Source organism: Spea bombifrons, chromosome 2 (genome assembly GCF_027358695.1).
Source record: "Spea bombifrons isolate aSpeBom1 chromosome 2, aSpeBom1.2.pri, whole genome shotgun sequence".
In the NCBI taxonomy this organism is placed as follows: domain Eukaryota; kingdom Metazoa; phylum Chordata; class Amphibia; order Anura; family Pelobatidae; genus Spea; species Spea bombifrons.
The window spans coordinates 104,766,312-104,790,423 of NC_071088.1; positions in this window are offsets into that span (position 1 = coordinate 104,766,312).

Sequence of the window (24,112 nt, forward strand, 5' to 3'; positions counted from 1 at the left end):
CACTTTGTATGCTCTTTATGTTAATGATATCTGAAATTAAGGTGACCTTAATGTTAATGTATCCCATGCTTTTATAATTATTTAAAACACAACAGCTATTAATTTTTCATATGAATATAACAGTGAAGAAAGTGGGATTTATTTCATATTGTTATAACAAACTATTCATCTGCAGCTATGGGTTCACCATTATAGGACGTATTACAATATTTTTGTGGCATTTCATACTCAAGAACCAAGCTGAGCTAAATATGTATGGTAATGCTAATTAATAACTTTTCCTATCTAGAATTTAATCAGTTGTATTGTTTTAGCACAATGCAGTATGAAAAAGACTTAGAATGTTTGGGTAGTAGACACTAGACAGTACTAATAAATAATATACATACATATAGCAAGGGAACTTCCCAGGGTAGGCGACCAGGAGCCTCTTTGTGAAAGGATGGGGGTAACTGTACATGAGTAAAGGCTAGCTGGGTATAGGGCCAGGCTAGCTGGGTATAGGCTAGCCTAGAGAGCTTTTAATGGGAGGGAATGGAGAGGGAAGCAGATGTAAAGTGGGTGGGGAGCAGACGAGCATGGAGTGGGTGTGGCCAAACACCTCATCTTTGCCAAGTGGAAGTAGAAGAAAGGAACCAGAGGCCCAGGGTTGCAGGGCTTCACCTGGAGACTCCAGGTCAAATCTATATCCACTTAGGGGTGCTTGCGTCAAGATCAGAAAAAGAAGAAACAAAAAACAACAACAAAAGTGTAATATGCAAAAATAACTTATATATAATATCTTGATTATCACACTCACAGGTCAAAGCCTGATAGTATGCGTATGGCTAATATACATCTTTCAAGAAAATGTGAAAAACATAATTGTGTTTGAAGCACTCATAGCTGATTTGAAATGGCTGCTAGTAAAAGAAATATAGTATGAGTGGTTTGAAGAAATGGTTACTGATTTATCACCCAATAATTTTAATGCTTGTAAACCCAACAAATTTGAAACTAAATTCTTAGCATTTATATTTATTTATGGTCTTCAAAGGTCACCTTTATAAATGTCTTAAGCATTTCTTAAGGCATTTCCCATGTTTATGTGAAGTGAGCTTAGGCTGTCATATTGTTAGATATAACCATCTTTAATTGCAGAATATGTTTCATCTTTTTAAATAAATTATAATCTCAATAGGATTACATTATCCCTGTGTGGATAAATCCTGCCGGTGATCTCCTTATATTTTAAATTGTTGCACGCATAGAAAAGGCAAATAAAACCAAATGATGTGACCTTGAAAAACATTATCAGCAGAGCATGCCGAGTATTGATGATATGTTAGATATATGTAAATAATTGTAAAGGACAAATAAATGTATAGTTTTATTTTTTCCTGAAACACTTGTTTAGAGGTCAGAAAGGAGTTGTTCTGTCTTGTTTGAGTATAAGCAATATAGCCATGAAATCAGATAGGACTCGCCAAACTTGGGGTACTCTGAAGTAGTGGCGGGCTAAGCAACATATGGCTGTATAGTGTATTTATTCAATTTTTAATGGTATTCACTGGGTATGCACTGAATCCTTTGTTTAGCTTGCAGTCATAAATTAGTATTGGTATTGGTAAAACCTTCAACAAACCTGGATAGATCTCATTGAAGCCAAACTGGCTGTGGCCCTCAATTTCATAACCAGTTCAAGCATTTGAAGATCAAATAACGCTATGATTGACTAAAATTATGTTTAAGTTACTTTTTAGCAATCTATCGCTTTGTTACTCAAAGTTAAATTGGTCAAGCAAGAGTGTGTTAAAATTGTTTTCTGTATCAAAATATGGCTATATCACAATATACAATTTGCAAAGATCTGGTCTGTTTATTGGTAAATTAAATTATTGGTTTTGGTAATATATGAGTTATGATATATAAAGTGATAAAAAAATCATAAAAGCTTGGGGTATGCATACAGCTATCCTTATGTAAAGAGTGATTCCAAAAGGGTTGACAAGATTAGCCGTTACTTATTTTCTGGCATCACTATCTCTGTATATGTTGTACTGTATAGCAAATGATGCTATTCAATTGAAATCCTTATTTTATTTCAAAATACAGATTTCAACCCTACTAGCTTAATTGAGTTATTTCAAGATATACGGATATATACGAGTTCATTCACCGAATTTTGCTAGTTAGGCATGTGCAAATGTGTATAACAACTTCTGCACCTAAAATATGGACTGTATGTGTATAACATTTTCTGGACCTAAAATATGGACTGAAGGCAGCAGTACTATGTTAGTGCCACCTGTAATATAATGAGGATTTTAGTTATTTAAGAATGATAATTAATATAAAGTGGGTTTAATGTTCCTTCAAATGTGCCAATGGCATATATCGGCCTCTGGTGGCAGTTCTGCCAACAAGGCTCTCTGGTGCACCTCAGCTCAGTGGGTTAGTTGAGACCTTCCTTGTAACAGACCCATTTAGATTATGGAGAAACAAATATACACTATATGGACAAATGAATTGGGAAACACCCCTTAATTATTGCATTCAGGTGTTTTAATTAGACCCATTGCCACAGTATGCGTTTACAAACACTTATGAAAAAATTATCTTTCTGAAGAGCTCAGTAAAATCAAGCGTGGTACTGTGATAGGATGCCACCTTTGCAGTAAGTCAGTTGATGAAATTCCATCCCTGCTAGATTCCTCGGTCAACTGTAAGTGGTATTATTGGAAAGTGGAAGCATTTAAAAACAGCAGCAACTCAGCCTGAAGCAGAAGACCACGTAAAGTCACAGAGCGGGGTCACAGATTGCTGAGGCGCATGTTGCTAAAAGTCGCCAGCGCTCTGCCCATAGTTGAAGATTTCCAAACTTCCACTGGCATTGATATCAGCACAAAAACTGTGCAATGGGAGCGTTATGGAATGGGTTTCGATGGCCGAGTGGTGTAAAGCACACCACCACTGGAATATGGAGCAGTGAACACGTGTTCTGTGAAGTGGGAATGCACGCTTCGAAGTTTGGCAGTTTGATGGGCGAGTCTGGGTTTAGCGGATGTCAGGAGAACGTCTGCCTGACTGCATTGTGCCAACTGTAAAGTTTGGTGGAGGAAAAATAATGGTAAGGAAAATCTTAATGCTTTAGTACCAATACATTTTGGACAATGCTATGCTTCCAACTTTGTGGAAACAGTCTGTGGAAGGCCCTTTTCTACTTCAACATGACCATGCCCCAGTCCACAAGGTAAGGTTGATAAAGACATGGTTGGATGAGTTTGGTGTACTTGACTGGCGCTCAAAAATATTGTGGAAAGCCTTCTAAGGAGTTATAGCTGTAGAAGGGGGGGCCAACTACATATTACAGTCTATGTATTTAGAATGCATTGTCATAAAAGTCCCTGTTGGTGTAAGGGTCAGGTGTCCCAATACTTTTGTCCATATAGTGTATCCTGTACTGTAAATAAGAAAGTGGATAACCATAAGGCTTCTAATTTTCCTTTTGATATGTTTTTGACTTTAATGATATGTTTTTTATTTTAATGAATCCATTGTTAAGATTTCCTATTCCATCATTTTCTTCGATGTACTTATACAAATAAATCCCTCTAAAACAGATTAACTGTGGTACAATAAACTAAGATTATTATTTCCAATCTACATCCTAGAATATTTGTTTAGAATGCTTTTATTGAAAATACACTATTTTATTAACATTCATGTTAAAAACTTTTTTGTTATTAAAGAACACTGACATGTCCTATATCAATATTCTTTAACATGTACAGTATATGTCCTTTGCAGACATTACCAATATTTTCTACATTCATTATAATATATTAATTATAACATTCCAGCTTTATTAAATCTGATATTAAAAGAACTCTTCATAAAAAGTTTCTTATATCAGTTGCATAGCATAAAACATTATCTTCTGATTCATTAGCACAGGGCTATTCAACTCCAGTCCTGCAGGGCCTCCGATCCCCTGCTAATGCTTACCATATTGCTTAGCAATACACAAAGTTAATTAGTTAATTTAATGCTAATGAGAGAAATCCTACTCTTCTGGCAGGTAAGGGTCCCTTAGGGAAAGAGCCTGAGAACCCTGGATTAGTGTGTGTTGTAAACCATTTGATGAACTAATGGCAGTGGTTTTAAAATTTCAAATAAAAAAGTATAAAATTTACAGTATTTAAAACTTTTATTGTTATTGCTTCCAGTTTATAAAGCGTAAAGGCAGGACATTTAATTTCCCTACATATAGTAATTTATCAGAGAAGGTTATCACAAGGATGTTCTTAATCATTGTGAAGCTTACTAAATTCAAATTTCCAAGATTTTATGGATCAAATGCATTGCGAATATTAAACGTTTTGTAGGAATTAATCACAAAGTGTAATTGTGATTGTACCAGTTATGGTTTTACAAATTAATATTTATTATGGGGTTGTTATAGTATGAGACATATATATATATTGATTTTAATATCTTCATGATTTGTATGTGATATGTAATAGCTTTGTGTATAAATTATTTAGATGCATGACAAGAGCAATTGCATTTAAAAGACCAGGCAGTATAACATTTTTATGTTGTCATAAACTAGCACCTACAATTATATGCAGATGTTTTAAATGAAAATTCATAGCTACAATGCATCACTCTAAGAGGCATGTATGAACAGAGCGTGTGTACAATGGTGAAGGATGAAATATAGCTATAGTAGTAATATAGTTGCATGTATGTTATGTTATTATGATCAATGGTATAATATGTTTCAAAACTTTAGTTTCATAAGTAAGTATCTGTACATGGTAAATAGGAATTAATTACACACAAAAAACACATTAGCTTCACAATGAAGTATATACATTTTCATACTTATAACTGGCATTTTTCTCACATCACTGTTCCCTGTTGATGACATAATCAAGGTCATTGGATGGCAAGTAACTCTTTCAAGCACGTCCTTGCCTCTGTCACTTAAGTAATTGCTGATAAGGGATAATCCGTTCACAAAAAATCACTAAAATTAATGCTTAGAAAAACTGAATACTTCCCAGGACCCAACTCAAGAGCTTACAATAAATAGTATGTATTAATGATTGAAACAAAAGGTTAAAAGAGTATGAATAGGGGTACATACATGAATACAAGAGGTTGCTAAAAAAATAATCTATTAAATAGTAGATACAAGGTTGTTGGTGTTACCGTTCTATCTGCTATTGAATATTAGGTGATTAAAATAAAGAAGATTTTTCTACAGATATTTGGGTCCTGCTTCTAATTCATATATCTGTGGAGGGAAGCTTTTTCCCCCCAATGTCTTCGTTTCATATGTAATTTTGGTCCGTGGGGACTAACTGGAGGGGCAGAGAGGTGGCATAAAGTGGCATACAGTGAGGGGGTAGAATACCGAAACACCTTCTTAAACTGCTAAGAAAACATTTTTAAAAAGGGCTAGCCGCCATGAGAGGTAAAGGTGCTCCTCCAATTAGCAAAACATTAATTTAGCTCTGTAACAGATTAAAGGGGGGCATCCACCATTTTTTATTACTGGTATCGCATTAAGAATTTATTTTCAAAAATTCATGTTGTTTTTCTGTCACATGACAAGTGCTATTGGCAAAAATGATGAATTTGGAAAATATTAGTGGATGATATAATTATTTCTAGGTTTAGGGATTCAACAATAACTACGTTTTTAATGCTACATTTAGTAACAAATTAGTCATATGAGGCAGAGTAGGTAGAACAGCACCTTTAATTAGAGAATATTGGTAACTGGTCATTAAACTAAACAAACTATGGCATTGGTTGTAAATTCATTTTTCCTTCTGTAGTTTACAAATGTCCCCTTATGAGTACTTTCACAGCAAGAGTCTGCAATAACACACAGCAGGTTTACTGCAGAAAAAAAGTAATGTAATTTTCAATAAGTTCAATAAGGAAACAAAACTTTTAAGTGCATATTGACCAAAATACAAAGATTCTATAGTTTAATGTATTTAAAAAAAATCGAAGAGGCAGGTGCATTAAAATGTATTATCAAGTGTGCCCAGGGAAGTTGTACCATATAGATTTACATTCTTGTACCTTGGTATTAGCTGTAGAATGTACTTATGTCCATTTAAAGAGACATTATAGTTTTAAAATAGCATTTGTTTCTTTTGAAGAAGCTAAAGTGGTTTAATGCAATGTCCTTGAGTTGAGCAAGAGTTTTTTTCAAGCATCTTTATTACTTTAAGCTAGTATTATTTGTACCCCACAGTGAATCTTTATACATAGTGTATGAAGTCAGTTTCACTTTCAGTCAACAAAGAGGAACTTTTGTCCTTTTAAAAGATTTGAGTGAAAGTAGATATGACGGCAGGCAGCACCTCTCCCCTCCTCCAAATGGACAGGGAGCCGGTTATTGCTGATTAATATTTGTTGTTTTATATAGCGCCATCATATTCCGCAGTGCTGTACAATGGCTAAACAGGTCATATCAAGTAGTATATAACATCATTTTACAGAAACAAGAGGTAAGGTCAAGGCATGAACAAGAGTCTTAATAGTAACTTGCGTTAGGAAGGGACAAATGGGTCCAGTTTTGGAGAGATTACATTTTGGGAATCACACATTCAGGAGATGATACATAGATCCGGGCGTCATTGGCATGGAGGTGGTACTGAAAGCCAAAGGTTGAGATTAGTTTGCCAAGTGAGGTAGCATAAAATGAGAATAGAAGGAGCCCTAGAGGGAAAGGTTATGAGGGGATGTGTTATTTTAGGAGACTCTGAAGGTAAGATCAGAAAGGTAGGATGTGATCCAGGAGAGAGCAGTGTCATGGAGACCAAGCTAGTGAAGAGTTTGAATGAGAAGAGGGTGGTCCAGTTTCAAAAGCAGTGAACCTTGGATTTAGCCGTGAGTAGACCATTAATAACTTTAGTAACGGCAGTCTTGGTAGACTCTTTAGTGCAGAATCCAGATTAAAGACAGTCAATTAAACTTTGTTGGGTGTATACAATTTGTTCAAGAAACTTGGGAGGCAAAACAAAAAAGAGATATTGGATGGAAGTTGGCCCAGGGAGGCATTTTTCAAGATTGGAGTTATGGTAGCATACTTAGATGGATGGAACAGATCCAGTAGAGATGGAGAGATTGACAAAAAAAAGACTGTTGGAAAAGTCTTGTGAAGAGTGAGTAGCAGTTGGGCCTACATTCTCAAGAGAAGATGAGGGTGGAGGTATAAACTTATAAAAACCTATATAAACTTAGTTAACTGGATGTATATGTATTATTCAAGAGGATTGGAGGCAATACGTAGTAGCAGAATGAAGGTAAAAAGAAACCACCCCTTTAGTGGCTGAAGAGAATTGGCTTAGGTAAAAAGGAAAGGAGAGTCAAGGGCAGGCCCGGACTGGCCATCGGGCACACCGGGCATTTGCCCGGTGGGCCGGGCCGGGACAGGGCCACGGCCGGGCTGGGACAGAGCCACGGCCGGGCCGGATTGACTTAGGGGCTAATGGAGCTGCAGCTCCAGGCCCTACCTTAAAATAGGCCCAGTCAGGACCGGACTGACTGGGCCTATGTGGCTGTCCTTAACGCAGGGCAAAAGGGGCACCTGCCCCTTAAGCCCGCAGCAACCGCGACCGGGTCCGCTACTTACCTGGCAGATGCGCGCGAGCAGCGTCCCTTCCACGGCCAGGGGGACGCAGGAATCCAACGGAACGGAGCCATGTGCCGTACGTACGTCACGTACGCCACATGACCCTGCTGTGCGTCTGCTTCCCCTGTACAGATCCGCGGAAGTCTGCGAGCGGCGCGTACATCATGAGTCCAGGTAAGGGGGTGAGGGAGGCTGTATGGAGTATGTGAGATTGAATGAAAGAGAGAATTAATGAGTATCTGTGAAGGAGTGAGTGAATGAATGTTTGTGAATGAGTATATGTAAATGAGTATCTGAATGAGGGAATTAATGAGTATCAATGTATGAATGAATATCTGAATGAGTGAATGATTATCTGTGAATTAGTGAATAAATATTTGTGAACGAGTGAATGAATATGTGTGTATGTGATAGCATGGATTTGTAGGGGGGGCAAAGATGCCACAGGCAGGCTGTTTTGGTGGCAAAGATGCCACAGGCAGGCTGTTTTGGTGGCAAAGATGCCACAGGCAGCCTGTTTTGGTGGCAAAGTTGCCACGGGCAGGCTGTTTTGGTGGCAAAGTTGCCACAGGCAGGCTGTTTTGGTGGCAAAGTTGCCCCGGGCAGGCTGTTTTGATGGCAAAGATGCCACGGGCAGGCTGTTTTGGTGGCAAAGATGCCACAGGCAGGCTGTTTTGGTGGCAAAGTTGCCACAGGCAGGCTGTTTTGGTGGCAAAGTTGCAACAGGCAGGCTGTTTCGGTGGCAAAGTTGCCACAGGCAGGCTGTTTTGGTGGCAAAGTTGCCACAGACAGGCTGTTTCGGTGGCAAACTTGCCACAGGCAGGCTGTTTTGGTGGCAAAGTTGCCACGGGCAGGCTGTTTTGATGGCAAAGTTGCCACAGGCAGGCTGTTTCGGTGGCAAAGTTGCCACAGGCAGGCTGTTTTGGTGGCAAAGTTGCCACAGACAGGCTGTTTCGGTGGCAAACTTGCCACAGGCAGGCTGTTTTGGTGGCAAAGATGCCACAGGCAGGCTGTTTTGGTGGCAAAGTTGCCACAGGCAGGCTGTTATGGGGGCAAAGATGCCACAGGCAGGCTGAGTGAAACCGCCCGTGGAAACCCTCCGGATGCGGGTGTCAGTGTGGCATAGCCTGTCCTGGTGTTTGTGATTGGGTGTCAGTGTGGCAGAGCCTGTCCTCTGCCAGTGTGGCAGAGCCTGTCCTGATGTGTGTGTGTTCGGGTGTCAGTGTGGCAGAGCCTGTCCTAGTGTGTGTGTGTGTGTGTGTGTGTGTGTGTTTGGGTGTTGGTGTGGCAGAGCCTGTCCTGGTGTCTGTACGAACACAGAAAAGAACCCCAGCACTCCAATCAGCTTCCAATCCTTAGGTTACTTTATTCAAAGAAAGCAAAACAAAAAGGTAACGTTTTGGCCAAACAGGGCCTTTGTCAAGCTCAAAAGGCCCTGTTTGGCCGAAACGTTGCTATTTTTGTTATGCTTCCTGTTTTTGTTTTGCCCTTTTTCCTGCTAGCTCCCAGCTTCCTGGGAGTTGAGTGCTGAACCATTTCTTCTTTCTTTAACTGTCCTGGTGTGTGTGTTTGGATGTCGGTGTGGCAGAGCCTGTCTTGGTGTGTGTTTGTTTGGAAGTCAGTGTGGCAGAGCCTGTCCTGGTGTGTGTTTGGGTGTCGGTGTGGCAGAGCCTGTCCTGGTGTGTGTGTCTGGGTGTCGGTGTGGAAAAGCCTGTCCTGGTGTGTGTGTTTGCTTATCTGTGTCCTTAATTTATAGTAGGAACTAATTCATTTTTACTTATCCAGAGATAAAACACCCTCCTGAATTTGAAGTGACTTCAGGGAACAAAACATTCAAGGCCCTGAAATCATTTAGTGGAATAGATAAGGTATTGTGTTATTTACTCTATAATATTTATTTCAAGGATTAGTCGCACTAAATTGTGGCTTCAGGCTTCCCATGTTGAATGACCAAGTATTATGTATGTGTATGTACATATCTGTTTTTTCATAAAAAATGGGCTGCTCAGTCTGAAATGCCCGGGCCTATTTTTTGTCCCAGTCCGGGCCTGGTCAAGGGTATATGAAAAAAAGCAGGATGGGTGGCAGGATGGGTGCAGGAATGAGAATATGCAGAGGTTTAATGTGTAATTGTGTACATTTTATCTTTAAAGTTAGTGGTAAAGTCTGTAACCTACTTCACCTTTTTTCTATCTCTTGTTACTGCTGTCGGTTCAGGCAGCATTTTTCAAGTGGCTAAAGAAAAGGGGATGATGTCAGGATAGGAATTGAGTAGAGAATGCTCGCCTTGCCACTATGAGACACAGATCTCAGCTAATGAGTTAAACTAAGCAGACCCAAAGTGGTCATCAAGTGTACTAGCAGACCTAGAACCACTGCTCATTGAAGCACTCTAAATTTTTAGTAAGGCAGGCAACAAAGAAAAAAGTGTTCGCTTTTTAATTTTGCTAAAGTGCCAGTAAGACTTTATAGCAAACAAACACACAGCTGCTCATACCATTTGGTTCTCTAAATGTTTTTATGTCTCTATAATCTTAACATAAGCCATAACGCTAGAAGTTTGCTTTGCTACTTATAATAAAAGATGAAGTTGACTAATTGTTAGAAATGGCTCGGTGCTATGTGCGCCTTTGGGGGTATGTACTTTTGCCACAGTATTTGAATACAAATGGCTAATTATAAATTGTTACAGTAAGAAGGAAAACAGTAAGAAATCATAAAAGCTGTTAATTGTTATAATTGTTATAATTGTTTAAAAAAATATCAAATATTTTACTGTGGGAATCATGTACAGAAATGTGCATACCTCATATGGCCTCCTCTCTCTTTCTCCTTTGGGAGGCAATCCCTGAAATAAAGAAGCATGGAGTGAGTAAAACCCGGCAGGGCGTCGGTGTCACTCCCTGTCCAAAGACTAAACATACTAAGTAAGTGGAGTAATTAGCTTTGATTTTTGGAACCTCCAGGTGAAATATGAAGAGTTCCCAGGTATAGTACATTGGAATGAAATAGTTACATATCTTGCAGTAATAGTAATATAGTATAATAATTTTAAAGTAAACATTGAAGTCTTCACGTATGCGGAATACAAAAGGTCAACCCCACCCCCTCACCCCCATTTCACAGAGGTCTATGCTTCACTGTGGAATTTCAGGGCTACAGTTCTGTGAGCAAACTCACTCGTCTAGTAAAATGGTGTCACACATGCACAAAAGCAAAATCATGCAGCGTACCCAGAAATAAAAATAATAAAATTGATATAAGGGGCCCAGACCATGGCTCATATTATAAAAATGGAACTTCTCCAGTCAACTATAGGACATACCAGTGTGGAAAAGTGAAGTTGTACTTATAGTACACTTATCGGCCCAATCACTGTTCTAGTGTGGACCACTCACTTGCATGTTGTAGGAAATATTTTGTTTTATGGTCCATACACCAATTTTCCTCATCAATGAATGGGCTTGAATGGGATCCATATACTTGAATGGAAACCTTTCAATTCAATAAAAGATATAATACATCCTCCAACCGCTACTCGTCTGCCTTTTCATTTTGAAGCACAGGGACTGCTGCCCTCAATGGATGATCTAATACATAGCTGGCTACATGACCCTGCTGAGCAGTGCATGACAGCCCAGTGTTAAGGGTCACATTGGAACAGCACTGCTTAAAGAATCTGTGGCGGGCTGCCATTTTTGCTTAAAGAATTTATACCACCCGATGGGTGAGGGCAATTACCTCCTCGCAACTGCCAGCCCACCCTTAAAATTTAACAATCACATGTAATTAATCCACGCACTGACTGATTTATTAATCAGTGTGAAAATATAGCAAATCTGATATGTTGTAATACGCTATCATTTAGGGGGGCATTAAGAAAAATAACATTTGAATTTTTATTAGAAAAAACTCCTAGTTTAATAAATTTTGTCTCCAACATTTTTCATGTTTTCAACAATCTGCTTTGTTTGAACTATAATATTGATGTTCTAATATATATATATATATATATATATATATATATATATATATTGTGACAGTGTAAACCCCAGGGAGATGCTTACTGTGGCATTTGGGTACAGGTGCTATCCAGATCGTAAATATGGGTCCCTGGGGTGGAGCAATTGGAGAGCAGGGTGGGCCAATGCTTCATTTCCCCATTTTGTGGAAATTCCATGCCGGGTTTTCCAGGAGGCAAGAAGTCCACAGGATCCGGTCCGGGATTCCTATGGGGCCAGCATCAGGTACAGGTGCTGGACATTAAAAACCCCTGGAGCCTGATACTCAGGGAGACTGTTGGGGGAAGAGGAAGTTCCCTGTGCTCCCAGGGCAAGGAGAGGCCCTGAAGAAGACAATCCCTGAGCCAAGTGAGGCAATACCTGCCTGGACATTTTGTGTGTTGTCTGGGGGAGGTTTTCCAGAGCCTGGCGTAGCTGGGTCTGGCTGGGAGGTTGAGGTAGTGGGTGATTAGGCTGGTCAGTCTAGACCAGCATAGTTAAGTTAGAGAGGGCTCCAATTGGGAGCTAGGTTTTAATTTTATGATTTGGTTTTGGGGTTTAAGCGGTTAAAATAAAGTGCTGTTTTGTTCAAAGCTGCTGTTCCTGACTCTGATTGCCCTAGAGGACTGTGCTTAGGACCCCTAAAAGTGACATGTATGGCCCTCATGCTATAGGGTTTGTCACAATATATATATTTAATAGATAACACATAAAATGTGTTGTAGAGCACAAAGGACACAGAATAATTATTTTAGTTTACCTAATTTTCGTTTGTTTTAATCAAAGTGATGTGCCAGTGGTTAACACTGATGCAAGTTGGGTTCAATATAAACTCCATGGTGGCAATGGTTCATTAGGATTACATTTTATTTCAGTATCTTCAAATAAATAGCATACAGATTAGCTGTTTAAATACAAAAGCTACTCCATATGAGGTTATTTTAGTTTAAAGATCACATGGAATGTGAACATATTTTTAGATTTGGAGAGCAAAACATTTTAGTATAATTGATCCATTTATTTTTTTGTGCATAACCCAAAGTACATATGATTTTAATTTTACATATTATAGCTACTTGAAAAACCTTTGCTTACAATGCTTTGTGCATACGATTTTTTGGATCATAGCTATGTAATATTTTTAAAGTCTTAGGGACCTAAGGAAGACCATAATTAGAGCAATGTGGTATGCTTGTTTTTATATCTTGTCTTAAAGGTGAACTGTCACATTGCAGATTATTTATTATCTGCAAACCTTTTTACTACATCTTAATCAGACTTTCTTTTCTTTTTCATATTAAGTAATAAACTGGAATTCAGTATGTTACACGCTGGAGCTGTCATTCATAAATCCGCTGCAATTTAGACCTACAGAGATTATAATTTTACACACACAATCCAGTCTTGGCTGTTTGAAGCAGACAATGATTAGAAGGAAAGCTTTACAGACGTGTGTAGGTGTTTTCGTTAGACCCTCTAAAAACTGTGCTAAAGCTTGTTGGTAGCGAGTGTTCACTGGCAAGCAGGAGATGTGTGCACATTGGAATGCCGGATCAAGTATAGTATATAGTATATTAAGTTGAAAAAAAACCCTTCAATCCATCAAGTTCAACCTTTCACACATACCCTACCTACTTCTAAAGTTAATCCAAAAGATGGCAAATAACCCTACTTGGGGCAATTACCAATTCTTATTGTTCTTACTGTGAAGAACCTTTTCCTACGCTAATGCTGAAATCTTCTTTCCTCAAGTGTCAACTGATGACCCCGTGTCAGATCCCAAAATAGTTTGGGTTATACCAAAGTTTTTTTTCTTTCTAAATATTCTAAATATATTGTCAACTTCTCTGATACCTATTGCTTAATATCACAGTTCCAAATCTTTTGTGTGGTTGTATGTTTGTGTGTGTGTTGGCACATGGCATCTGTTCACTCATTCTATAAAAGTGCTTTTTTAATTTATATTTTATTTGTAGCTATATGCATTTATGGCATCCTTTATTATTAAAATCCATAGCATAGTTCCTTATTCACTGTTTTTAAGTATACATACAGGATACTTTTAGTTTTTAGCACAAATTTGTAATTTATGTATATTTTATGTTTGCGTTACCTGTGACCCTGTCCTGGGTGTTACTTTTTTGTTATCATTTGATAAACAATGTCAAATCATTAAAACTAAATATGTCCTAACATGATCTCCTTGAAATTTAAGCTTAATATACACATTTATGATTGGTAGTATTTACCAAGTTATACAATTAGCCAACTTCAACTAACATTCATCTTACTAATAATTACGGTTCCCATCCTGCTAGAGACCTAAAGAATGTGCCATTTCTGTACCTTACCTGTATTTTTTTATCTCTTAATACACAATCTAAATTTGAATCGCCAGCAATACTTATCAATAGACTGCATATTATAATCACAAAATCATATAACATAATTATGATGTCTTGTGAGGCAAAAGGGAACTTATGGTGAAATGCACAAACTATTCTTTGCATGGTGTGCTGAAATTGTGGTAGCAATTTAGTGCTTGTTGTAATTCTTAATCAATATCTTGGCAGCATTGCATTTAAGAAATGATTTAGAAAGTCTGAAAGTGCAGAGTATGAACAATACTCACTATATGTTGGCACTGTATGGATGTAAATTCAGAGTTTAAGATGTACTTAGTATGTTTCGGATATGATGGTTTTAGGTGCTGATTTATGCACCCTGGCAATGCCCGTATTTTTTGCATTGGCACTTTAGGAACTTAGCAAAGATTTACAGAGACTTGCAATGCGCAGTGTTAGTGGTAATGATAAGGGCAATTAATAAGTGATTTACACATACTGATTCTGGTTGATATAGTGCATATTTAATATGCTGGCATACTGATTTATAAGACAATGAATTAAGCAAGATAATAAAAAATATGCAAGTTATATGATGAACACTAAAGGGAACAGAAATGCAGATTAGAAGAGACAGCATTTGTTTTACATTGTTACGTTTGAGTGTCTGAATAAAATGTAACATTTTTCACACTGCGGGCTGGGTCTTAAGAACATAATGTTTACAATACAAAAGATAAGATGGTATAAGTGAATGTGCAAATTTATTTTCAAAGTTCATTCGAACTTTGTAAACCTATTTCTGCATTATAACACATGTTTATTGAACATACTACACTAGCTTTTCCCCCCTCTCTCTTTCCCTACTCTGGCCTAAAAAATAAAAATACGATACTGGTAGAAGGTGACTAAATCATCTCTTTTCAGAAGTAGTCTGAGTACTGGCTGATTGTATTGAAAATGTGGTGAAGGATTGGAGACCCAGGAAGATGCTTCAGATATATATAACTAAAAAAGAATATTTTAAGCTACAAGATGAATGGCCAGCCAGTCCTCGTTTGGAACACTACTGGACATTTGCACAGCAAGTATAGATCATATATTAGCTGTGAATGTTAAAGACTCCCTTGTGTTATGTTACATTCTGCTTTTCAACTTATAGATATTTAGGGTGTGTGCGTTTTAACAGCTGCAGTGGTCTTTTAGTACAAGTGCAACAGGCCTTATGGTGTTTTATTAAATATACCTTAAGCACCCAAGGGCTTTTAGAAGTTGCATTGTTACAGTGAATACCAATAAGCAAGACAAAAGAATGTGATATAATTAGATGAAAAACAATGGTGTCTATTGTACTTTTTGGGGCACCGTTTGCAATAGCAGCACTGGCATAAAACGGGGTGGGTGAACAGTTCGCAAGTATTGGGTAGAATTTGCTATTAGGTAATACATCCTTGGATTAAAATGTGTTTCCATCATGAATGATGGCCCATGTGGCTTCACAAATCAAGATGAAAGGAGGGTGCTGCTCCATAAACATGGTCTCACCAACGAATGTATACCTGAATAAATGCATACAAAAAAATAATAAATACATAATTATTTTAGATTATGGGTCCTGTCACCACCATTTATTATTGGGCATACTTTGATTCCATGGTCATATTCATGCTTTTAGAAGTGGTTGCTTAATGAAGGTGATTCCCATAAGATTCCTACTACTATTAATTAACATTAATCTATGCACATATGTATTCTATATATTGGCAAACAACAAATTACCTGTTATGGCCATTCACGTATAGAATTGTTATACATCTGGTGTAATATGGTAAAACACTATTTAGGTGGATATGACAATTTCTCGCATAACTTCATTTGTTTTTTTGCAAGTGGGGTTAAATACAGCTCAAAGACTTTACATTGTCTCAAAGGATAAGACTTTTTTTTTCACAGGTTACACCCTTTGAGCAAGTTACTTGGATTGGCCTCATACACCTTAACACATTGCTTTTATGAAAATGTAATCTGCCCACCCCACACAGAATGGGATGGGGATAGTAAATCAATCTGAGGGGGTATAGGTGGGTGAAAAAGGAGGAAAGTCACCCAAAACATTACATGACTTTCAACAGCAGGCCTGCAGATAAAGGAAGTTTATTGGAACAAAATGAGATAAAATCATTTTTGTCACTGCTAGCCCACATTACCGTATAAAGTAAAATATTTTATGCTCAAGGAGAAATATTTTTTCCAAGGGACTTACCCTTTAACCCCTTAAGGACCCTACAAATGTTATATTATATACATACAAATAGTGTTGGGATAACCCTTTGTATATAACCTTGTATATAACTATGCTGAAGGAGAACAAAATATTTTTTTCCATGGGACTTCCAGTTTATCACCTTAAGGATCCAATGCACGTTCTAGTATGTCCATAAAAAGTGATACAGTGGTGCTGTATGATCTAGCTGCCAGGAGTCAGCATTCGTGAAAGCGCTGGTACACTCACTGTTTGAATGTCTGATAAAATTAGCATTTTGCATCAAAAGACTGAATAATGTGAAAAAAAAATAACAAAAACATTAGCTGTAAATAAATTAATAGTAATTTTCATGCTGTTTTAGATTAAAATATATTAGAATTCCAGCTTAGGTAATACTAATTGGTTTTATCTCTTCATGTTGTGTAGGTGAAAAAATACATAGAAAATACCACCCTGAATGTGGTCTTCCCATGAAATTTATCTGCTACATTCACAGAATGATTTCTTGCAATAAAGTGTCAGGTCTGAGGGATAATACAATAAATGCAATTGTTTTATAACTAGAGTAGTCATACAGGAATGAATAAATTATGAAAGGAGTTCCCTGCAAGGGATGGACCTAGGGTTAATGGTGCCTGGGTGAAGTATTCCTTCGGCACCTCGCATTTCATTATCTAACACACATTCTTCCACACAAACACAAGCATACTAAGACACAAACACACATTTTCAGTTTATTATTATCTTTTATTTATATTGTGACAACAATTTACGCAGTGCATCTTTCCAGACTAAGACAAACCAATACATTAGGTAAAGAGTGTCCCTTAGTTGTTTCCTTTTCCTTCCTCCATCTCCTTAAGTTGGTGGTTGATTTGCAACCCTTAGCTGTAACTATGACATAACTTCCCAAGCCTCAGTTAGTGGATTAAAATGCCTTTATGTTGAAGGTGCTGTTAAGGATATGGTGTTTCCGTGAACATAATTGAAAAGAAAATAATCACAAGAAAGAAAAAAAAAAAACAGGCAAGCTGAAGGAAGATTGAGGTCGTCGTTTGAGCTTCAACATATATAATAATGGCGGAAGCAAGAATATATAGGGGTATTGAAGTACTTTAGGATTCCTACAGTATGCTTCATTGTGTATTTTACATTTGGGATACACTGAAACAGATTGTAATACCTAACAAGCCAATGGCTATAAGATGTACAAAATCTTGCCTAAACACAAGTGTACAAAAATCTCACACACCTAAGCACAAAGTGATTGTGTCATTATTACATTGCATTTTATTTATAGAGTGCCCGCAGATGCCATAACAGTATTACAGTAAGAGAGAAAACAACATTTAAAATAACATTAAAATTGACAGTATACAATATTAGTAGTGGACACACATAAGACATAAGTTGTTTTAATGTATGTAGTTATAATTCTGCCCCTTTAAATCTCAGTTATCAAGTATATATGTAGAACACATATTATTTGGAACTAGTTCTGTTATGTTATATTTTGATTTACATCATAGCCTGCACTCTTTTACCTTCCAGTACATTATTTTTTATTTATTTTAGCAATGTGACATATAAATATCGCATCACAATTATTTCCAAATGCTTTTCCACACCTAGTGGATTTAAGGGTATTAAGCAACACCAAAACATCTGAAGCTAGTATGATGAACCTAGATTTCCATGCAGCCACTTACTGTTGAATGTGATTAAAAGACAGAAATCAAAGAGTTCCACCAATGTCGTGTTAACAGCAGAAATTATAATCAGGCAATTGAAATAATAATTACTATTATAAACTTTACAAATTGCAACTCACTTTGACTTAAGGACATCATTATTGTTGATCAATGTAAATACTTGTTCAGTTTGTACTATTAAATATTCTGTTTAATCTTTAAAAATGGAATGCTAGGTTACAAGCATGTCCTAGTCTGACCATGCAGTACTACAGCTGTATTTCAAACGTTAAACTGCGTACAATTCTTGTTTCTTTAATGATTTAGCTGTCATTAAATACATTCAACAGTGCTACGGAATTTGATGGCGCTATATAAAATAATAAATAAAAATAATATTAATTGCTTTCCTTCAAATTTCAGCAAATGATGTGGTTCTCAGTTAGTTAAACACTACCAGTTGTTTTTTGGGGATTGGCATAGCTATGTGGTAAGTAGGGTGTGTTAGGTGAGGCACTGTGCTGGAAAACGTACCTAAAATGTTCCATGGATGTCCTTGCTTCCCGTCTCTTTCTATGTAAACAGCCTGCCTTGTCTTCTTTCGTCACTGCGCCCTAGCTTTGCCTCTTACAGCAGCCAGAATACAGACCAAACTTACCAGTGGCATACTCTGATGATGTCATCATCCCTTAAGTGAAGTCACATTATGACAATACTCAGCTTCCGTATGGGATGGCGGATGTAATTGATATTGCATTGTTGTGTTCTGCATCTTGTGTTCTGAGCTCCAGGAGGCTTCTAGGTCGCCAGGACGGAGGTAGGAGATTTCCAGAGGATCATGGGTAGGCGAGTATTTGTGTTAAACATCAGAAATAACTTTACTAGCATGCATAGTTTACTTTTTAGTTGTTTGAACTATGAGTTGTAGTTAGGAACTATTTACTTGGTGATTAAACTATTAAGTTACTACAAACACTCCTTATTTTAGCACTCAGTTATTAACAGCAACAAAATTAGAGGCAGTTTTCAGATGTTCACAGCTTATTTCTCAGAAGCAAGTGATTGTGTTATTTCCATGTACTTCAATCAAATTAGTTTCCTTGAGACTCCAGGTGTTAAGGATACTCATCAACTTAGTTTCGTGTTGTTCTAGATATTTTGTATTCTTGTTTTGAATAATTTAGTATGTAATATCCCTTATCTGATCATAGTGAAAATATATGTACTTAATATGTAAGGTAACAAACGCAAACAAAGTAAAATGGAGATGTGTGAACACAAGGGAATACCTGAGCACTAACATTGGCACATAGATGATATTATATCAATTAGGTGTTGTTTACAGACTGATATATAAATATACACATAAGGTACCAAGAACTGCTTTCAAAAAATGCATTGTGTGTTGATGGAACTTTTGATGTCTATTCATAGGATGGTTACTATGTATTTAGGATGTGTTTTGCCTATTGTGCTCACCAGGGGTATACTGTGTAAGTGATATGTATAGGGTATCTAGCCAAGCAATTCCGTTTATTAACAGTCTAAAATGGATTGTGTGTATAAGTAAGGAAAATGTTAATATACCTGATGATGATTACAGGAGATGAACCTAGTTCTTCTTAGCCCTCATATTTGGACCATACTAATTAGATTGTCTTATGTTTTGGGGAAAATCGTAAATATGAACAACTGAGAATGGAGGTACCTACAGATTATAATGTGGAAGGTGGCTGCAAGATGTCCCAGGATATCTACCTTAACAATATAACAAAGTTAATTGTACACTCCACCCACCATATGCATTTTAATGCCACCTTATATCTTTAGTTTTTTCTTTGTACAAATGTATATAATGATTCATCAAAATCCTTACCAATACATTTGCCCTGTTTGCCTTGCCAAAGCAACCCCTGCTCAGTAGAGAGTATGCATTAATATCTATTGCCAGCCAACTATAGCACTGGCTCTTGTGCATTTTTTTGTGGGTCCAACAAGACTCCCATCATTTGTGCAAAAAACACTCCCTTTGATTTGTCTCTCTTGTCTACTACCCCACCAAATACTTAGGTAGACATTAACTACAGTCCAGCAGTCTCTCAGCTTAGAACAAAAATACATTTTGGGGCCAGGCTTAACCCCTTCAGTCCCCTATGGACGTACCGGTACGTCCAAAAAATGCATCCCAAGAATCCCCTATGGATGTAAGGGTACGTCCTGCCCTTCTTGCAGCGGCAGGGACACATCCCTACCGCTGCAAGGGAGATCAGGCTGTCCAATCTCCTGTAATAGGTTATGGTCCGAACGCCGGAAAACTGTTACATTTTTAAACGCGATCGCGTTCCCTTCCTGGTCGTGTCACTGCTGACGTCACCCAGAAGGTCTTCGGAGGACAGGATATCCCCCGCAATGAGACACACACACCGTTCCTCCAGCACAGATTCTTTCATCCTCGGCGGCCGTGCAGGAGCCGAGGATGAATCGCAGGAAATCCTGCGCGTGTCACCCCCCCAAAAAAGGGGGGGGCGGTTACGTGCAGTAGCGTACCCAGCGGGGGGCGGGGCGGTGGAGGAGCAGGCTCGCAAGGGAGCGGTATCGGAGGTCTTTAACAGGCCACCGGCTCCCTTGAGTGATTTTAAGCCGGTTCAAGGATCTCCCTTGAACCCGGCTTAAAATCACTCAAGGGAGCCGGAGGTCTGTTAAAGACCTCCGATACCGCTCCCTTGCGATCCGCGCGGCAACAGCTGTTGTGCGCCGGGGTTTGTTGGCAGATCCCGGCGCACAACACTGAAGCCGCGCCCACCGCTGTCCGTGCCCTCTGAACCCCGTGCCCTCGGAAGAAGAACTGAAGAAGAAGAGGAGCGAAGAGCAGGAAAAGGAGCTGTAAGGAGAAAAGAGGAAAGGTAGGAAAGCATACAGTGAGAGTGGATTGGTGTATGTGTGTGTGGATTGGTATGTGTGTGGATTGGTATGTGTGTGTGGATTGGTGTATGTGTGTGGATTGGTATGTGTGTGTGGATTGGTGTATGTGTGTGGATTGGTATGTGTGTGTGGATTGGTGTATGTGTGGATTGGTATGTGTGTGGATTGGTATGTGTGTGGATTGGTATGTGTGTGGATTGGTATATGTGTGGATTGGTATGCGTGTGGATTGGTATGCGTGTGGATTGGTATACGTGTGGATTGGTAAGTGTGTGAGAGTGATGGGTGTTATGCTGTACCATTTCCAATGTATTTTTCATTATATAATTATGCTCTAAAGTACATCATAACTCCCATCACTCTATACTGTTCCATACAGTGGCAGAGCTGGGAGACAGAGGCCTTGCACCCCCACCGCAGGACTCCTGAAAGCTAAGTAGTTACTAAGCAGGTATGTTAAATAATTTGTTTTTGGTTTATTAAATACAATTATATATTGCAATTATAGATTTTTGTAGTTTAAACTATAAATTGCGCAAAATTATGTTTTTTTGTCGAAGTGACACACCACGCGAGTTATGCTCGATATTTTGCCGATTTTTGACACACCACGCCAAAAAGGTTGCCCATCACTGCTCTAAAACTATGGTACAGAGAGGTAGACTTCAACCACTAAGCATAGAAACATCATTATATAATGATGTCTTGGGTATTGTACATCCCTAGCCACAACTTCGTGTCAATCTTGGCATATCAATTGCTTATCTTTTGATGACACTATCATCATTACTGTGCTGTAAAAAATCATTTTTTGCAATAAACAATAAACTTCTCTTCAGTCCCTAAGCCAAAAGCTAATTAAGTGATTGTTTCCAGTTGTCTGTCAGTGTTTACTGATAGCAATAGTAATCTAACGGAAAATGAAAGAATTCTATTTTAAAATGTCTGATCCCAATAGTTTTCAAAAAGAAGTATCTTTGGGTTCACTTTATGTTTTTACACATATCCTCGAGTGTTCAGTTTTCATGTATCCTGGCTATTTTGGCATACCTTTAAACTAAAAAAATAACGGGCATAGGTTGTTTCTCAAATACAATTGGGCTTCTAAAATCTTCAGAAAAATAATAATTTTGGTATCCGGAATGTAAAGTAGACCTTAATCATACTAAATTCAGATGTTTATTAGACAGTATATAGGTCTCATTGGCTATAAATGCTGTGTGATACGGGTGATCTCTGACACGTGACAATGTGTAGGTGCTTTTCCTAAATCAGAAGTCAGGAGCTAGAAAACTGTCAGGTGTGTCAGTGGATCAACAAAAGAACATGTTTATGGGTGAACCTTGCTGATTCGCCCAAGGCAAGAATTAATGAGTACGAGAGTGTCATGAATCCAACAGGAAGACTTAATACTAAATAGTCAAGAGTTAAGCCTAGTCATAATAATAAAGGTGAAAAAAAATGTGCCTATAACTGCATGAAATTGTGGTTGGATTTACTGTATATGAAAGCTGGACAGCTTCCTGATAGCTACACTTACACCTGTGGTTATATGAGATTTCCATAAATGTTATGCAATAAAGCAAAGAGTATATGGAACAATGCTCTTTTCTTAAAATTTCATATAAAAACCCAATAGTTTTTTTAGTGTAATGATTTGAGAAATTCAATTTGTAGAATTTGTAGACTACATTAGCATGTACAGGTGTTTGCCCGCTATGCTATTGAAATAAGACTTTTTTTGCAAAAAAAAAGGCAAATTAATTATTTTATAGTATCATTTGGTGAATTATGCTACTGTACTTAAGTTTGAAGAACAAAAAGAAAATCAAATGCTGGACACAATTTCAAATAACCAACCATAAAATGAAAAGTCATGAGTCACAAGTTTGCCAACTGTACTATTTTTGTTCTGCAGTGTTTGTATATAGGTTTATTTAAGATCAAATAACTGATCACACATGAATGCGTAAAAACATTTAAAATAGCATTGTGAAACATTAATATAAACATATATAATACATATATTGATATTTTTTTTAACCAGCTGCCATAAATAACTTATGAGGACATGATAAAAATCTAATATCATCATTTTTAAAAATAGCCTTTGCAAGAAGTATTTCCCACTTCAATGTTTTTTTACATATTACATTGCATTTAGTTTTTGCATGTGTGCTACTTGTGCTCTAGCTGTTTAATTCTAGCCTAATTTGCCATACTATCACAGTACCAGGGAACTCTCCAGATTTCCTTGGGTGAAGCCCTGCTTCCCCAGGTCTCTATGTAACTCTGCATGTATTTAGAATTTAATTATGGTCACTCTATTGCCTCCCACTCCCGTATAGTTCTAAGCAATCTCGGGCTAGCCACAAAGTTAGGCCTGCCACCTCGCCAAGCCACTCTCCCAAAGAGGGAGGCTCAAGGTAGCCTGACCCAGGACGTTTTCAGGTATGAGTATCACACTAAAGCCTTCATACTGCCTTGTGCTAAGCAACACAATGTCTTAAATGTCCTGTCGATAAGAGCAAACAGGAATTTCAATCTCAATACATAGAATAGCAGGACCCCAACAGGGTGCTACTGCTGAGCACTTCCGGATTTTTAAATCCAGCGCCCACCTAGCCTCGCCTTCTGTTGTGTATCACTGTCGCACCTGCTGACATTTCCAGCTGATGGGGATGCGGGGATGGCTGAACGCTCTGCCGCCCGAGCCTGGCTAAGTTTACACCGCTCTGGACCAACGGATCCAGATAGCGTGACTTTAACCACCAAGCTTAACAGGACTTCATTAATTTTGTCATAAATCATAAGCTCAGTGTGTTGCTTATGTGGGCAACATCACCCAACTGTCACATGACTACCTACAATGGCAGCCTCCATGTCTGCAAAGAAGGTTATCAGAACTATATGAAATCATATGCAATGTTGTTAAGTTACATTACTGCAACATTAAAAAGAAGAGGAAATAATTTCCATAAGAAATCCCTTTTAAGCAGAAGAATTCTCTGTCTTTAGTTTTGAAATCATTTTCAAGGCTAATCAGTAGAGCCTAAAATCTGAGTAAAAAAATTAATTTGACAACTTTACTGCTCACCTTTTTGTTTAAATTTAATGTCTGGGTTTCCAGACTGGTTAATATAATCTCTGAGCAGACGTTTCTGGAGACTATCTTATCTGAAATTACTTTGAATTATTAATTGGGTAGACAGCATGCATCTAAGAACATTACTACAGGGATCACA